General features: G+C 47.1%; 1 non-coding gene across 1 annotated transcript; it reads right to left on the bottom strand.

Annotated features, from left to right (window-relative positions):
- Positions 1-3,997: 3,997 nt before the first annotated feature.
- On the bottom strand, positions 3,998-4,069 carry trnaw-cca (transfer RNA tryptophan (anticodon CCA)). Its single transcript has one exon. It is a non-coding gene; the product is annotated as a tRNA-Trp (tRNA).
- Between the last annotated feature and the right edge of the window lie 259 nt (positions 4,070-4,328).

Here is a 4,328-nt window from a genome sequence, read left to right as displayed (position 1 = left end):
TCCATGCACGCACCACCATCTGCGTGAAAAAGTTGCCCCTTAGGTCTCTTTTCTATCTTTCCCCTCTCACCCTAAATGGATGCCCTCTAGTTCTCGACTCCCCGACCCCAGGGAAAAGACTTTGCCTATTTATCTTATCCATGCCCCTCATAATTTTGTAATCCTCCATAAAGTCACCCTTCAGCCTCCGACGTTCCAAAGAAAACAGCCCCAGCCTGTTCAATGTCAACTATACTTCACTTTGAGCAAGACTCAGCTGGTTCAAGAGGTAGAGCGAGCGGAGGGGGGTGGGTGGGGTGGGGTCAGGCACACCTCTGGTGTGGCTCGTTGGTATAGGGGTGTGATTCTCGCTTTGGGTCTCCGCCGACGCAAATTTGCGAGAGATCCCGGGTTCCGATCCCGGGCGAGTCCGCGTTTCATGACTTGTGCAAAAGTGCCTATTTAACTTTCTCAAAAAGCACCTTCGTTTAACAAGGTTGGGCTCCCTGGAGTACCAATGGGACAGAAAGCAGCGAAGTGAAATGATTGGAGATAGCGTTGAACAGGTTGACGTGAGTGTTGAGGTGTTTGTGGGATGTCAACGGTGAGGGGCGATTGGAAATTTGGGACAGCTCTCCTCGGAGAACAGAAGTTTGAAATCTGGCCCGATTGAAGCTTTCCAAGTCATGCGAATCTAGAGAGAGAAAGTAATGTAGTCAAAATGCTCCCACGCCTGAAAGGATCGGCCGAGTTTTAAAGTCATGGGGAAAAGAACCAAAGTGACATTTGGAAGAACGCTTTCGTACAGGGAGTGGTTGGGGTCAGTAAATCTCTAAATGACACTTAAAAAGAGGTAGATTCATTAGACACAAACGGGAATTCGGTGGTCATGTTTAAAGTAACCATGTGCAGAATTACATGGACAAGGCAAGAGAATGGTACGAATGGAGACCACGTTTACTTACTGTGTCAACCCAGCAGAGCGCAGGTGGGCCGCATGGCGTCTGTCTGCGCTATGGCACATGATTCAGAGTGAAATCACAGTTCGACCAACAGAATGTGGGAAGTTAGAAAGAGTTTATATTTACACAGCCTCCATACGTTTGCGAAACACCATATAAGACGACAGCAGTGGAGAGGTTGACATTAGTCTCGAACGTGCATGCCACGCGCCAGACGAAAGGCTGAAGGGACCCGTGGAAAACGCCCCTGTACGTCGTAGCAGAGTGCCGCAGCGGGAGTGTGCTTGGCCCATAGCCCTGAGGTCGATGGATCGAAACCATCCTCTGCTATTGTACAGTGTCTCCTGAAGCGACTTTCATTTGCGATGTTACTCTGTTCAGCATCTTGCTTTTCAAACGAATTCCTGAGTGTCCAAATTTCTATAACGGCGCTCTGTTCTTTTCCTTGCCATGTCATTTGTTTCCCAAAACTTCGGGTATCTGATCTCAATATATTACATTGATACAGAAGTCAAATTTACACAGTTGCGCTGGCACCCTTGTGGAGCTCTGAGTTGTCTTGTCCTGTTCTCTGTCGGTGTGTCCTGATCTCGTATGAAACCTCTTCTCTGAGATGGCAATGAACCGGTGAAGTTGAAACACATGACTTGCTGTTTTAGTCCATTTCCTGCAGTAAAGAAACCAACAACTGTATAATGAAAGACTTCCTGCAGGATTGCTGTATCAAGACAAATTCTGAACACCAAGCAGGCTGCACAAAAATGCACTCATATCAATTTTCCTGAGGGAAGAGTCTCCGGTGTCCATTTCTCTCTGTCCCGACAGCACAGCATCTTTCTATCTCTCCTTTAATAAGACCTTTGGAACAAGTTCAAAGTTGCCCATTTCCTACGCATGACTGTAACTGACTTCTCCTGCCTCACGTAATAGTGTGAGAGAGCAGAAGAGTGAATGGGCTCTGCCTTCCACCAGCACAGCTTGCAAGTAGAAACGAAATGGTTCAATTATCCACCAGAGGAGAGAACCCGGTCCCAGGGGACGGGACAAACAGCAGCGTCCTGGGAGCAGGGAGACAGATTGAGAAGCAGATGTTCTTGAAACTCTTCCCTACTTGCAATTCTGGGAGCAATGTGCAAAGTATTTCGTACTGAGCAAGTCTCATCTGCTTCCGGAGGTGGCTGCACCCATGGCTGGTGGCTCATTAGTCTGGGGTATGATTCTAGCTTTGGGTCTTCGAGCATATGCAGCCGTGTGAGAGTTCCCGGGTTCCAATTCCAGGCGAACCATCATTCCCAAATTGACCTGAGCAAAAATGGCCGATGAATTTTCTCAAAAAGCCGGTTCGTTAAATAAGATCGGACTGCCTGAATTAGGGACGGCGCAGAGCTGCCATTGCAGTGAACACGGCGAAGGAAAATACTTGTTCAAAGTGAAAACAAGTATTGCAGATTTTTCGCCCGCGCAATCCGAGTCTGAATGAAGCCTCCACCTGTATTACGCTCAATTCTGAGGGTGATACTTCAGGAAGCGGGGAAGTGAAGTGATTGCAGACAGCGCTTAACAGGTACCGTCCTGAGGAATGTCAGCAATGAAGGGAGATTGGAAAGTTTGGGGTAGCTCTCGTTGGAGAACAGAGGGCTGAAAGCTGGTCTGATTGAAGTTTTCCACGTCATGAGGGTTTTAGACAGAGGAAATAATGCAGTGAAAATGCTTCCAGGCCTGAAAGGATCGACAATGATTTGGCAGAGATTGAAAGTCATCAGGAAAATAAGTAAAAGTGACATTAGGAAGACCGTTTTCACACAGGGAGTGGGGTCAGTAAGTCGCTGTCTGACAGTGACAAAGAGGGAGATTCAATGGACACAAAAGGGAATTCGATTGGCATATTCAATGTAACAATGCGCAGATTTACAGGGAGAAGCCGACAGAATGAGACACTTATTTACATATTGTGTTGAGCCAGCAGAGCTAAGGTGGGCCACGTAGCCTCAGTCTGCGCTGTCACACATTTCGTGATTCCGAGTGAAATCGGAGTTGGACCAACAGAACGTAGGAAATTTGACAACGGGTATATTCTGCCCAACAGGATACTTCATCACAGCAATGAAGGTGTTTTGACATCATTCTCGAAGATACATGACACAATGCAGATTCAAAACCGAGTATCCCTTTGAATCACTGAGTAATTTGTTTACAGTTATTCAGTTGAGGTGAGCGGAGTTGCGCATTGGGAGCCACCCCAGTTGACAGGTCGAAGCTGTTTACTCCTGTGTGATAGTCCCACCAGCACTCCAATTTGCTGTGCTTCCAGTCAGTAGATGCAGATTACTATCCCATACTGATACACGGGCCACGATGACCCAGCTGTGGTGACAAGCTTGTGAATGTCTGAGTGCTCTTCTCCTGTTCTCTGTCTGGCTGCTATGATCCGAATATCAAACCTCTCTTCTCCGAGATACGAATAAACTGGGGCGGGGGGAGGTGAAGGTGAAACACATTAGTTGCGGTGTGTCCCATGCGCAGGAGGCCCTTCAGTAATTCCCCACGCTGTTTCACACAGCAGCATCCTCTCGGTGAATTACGCTTGACAAAAAAAATCGATTAAACCAAATCAGTGTCTGGCATTGGATTTTACTGACGCCGTTTATAAAATTCAGGCTCACCGTTAATGTGGAGAAGGGCCGTCGGACTAGAGTTTCCGCTCCTCCTGTTGAATAAAGATAATTTTAACTGTGTCCAGTGAGAGGAAAGGATTTGCTGTTGGTGGGAAACATTTCTATCTGAACTCGCTATCACTCTCCTGATAGATTGAAACATAAAGCTGGGAGTCTCTGGATTATGTTGTTAAAGTATCGGTATTACGTTATTCACACCGCGCTGTCACCAACTGAACGAAGCGGCTGCCCAGAGGGAGGCGGCTGTGTTTAAATCCCGTGATGAACTGGGGGTGCTGAACATTTACCCAAACAATGGGCACACCACCTCCCTGACACAGAGTTCACAAATCAAACAGACAGCAAAGCTTCTTGATTTGAAATGTAAGAAGTTGACGTCAGTGAGCCTGACGTGATTCGAACACGCAACCTTCTGATCTGGAGTCAGACGCACTACCGTTGCGCCACAAGCTCACGCGAAATGTCTGTCCTCTATTCATGCTTAAGGGAAGTGATCGCACTGGAATGATTTTACGTTATGAGTAACAACGGAGATCAACAGTTCATGTCTGTTCTGTCTCTCCCTCCTTCTGTCTCTCGAAACAATTTCCAAACTCTGCCTCAATAAAAAGGTGAAAGAACTGTGGATGCTGTATATCAGAAACAAAAACCAGGAGTTGCCGGTGACCCTTCCACAGAACTGATGGTGATTGGTTGGTTTATATGCAGGAGA

The sequence above is a fragment of the Chiloscyllium plagiosum genome, unplaced genomic scaffold, assembly GCF_037043375.1.
Source record: "Chiloscyllium plagiosum isolate Xiang-an unplaced genomic scaffold, Cpla_swu_hap1 HiC_scaffold_27, whole genome shotgun sequence".
NCBI classification, from domain to species: Eukaryota; Metazoa; Chordata; class Chondrichthyes; order Orectolobiformes; family Hemiscylliidae; genus Chiloscyllium; species Chiloscyllium plagiosum.
This window is presented reverse-complemented; position numbering and strand designations above follow the sequence as displayed.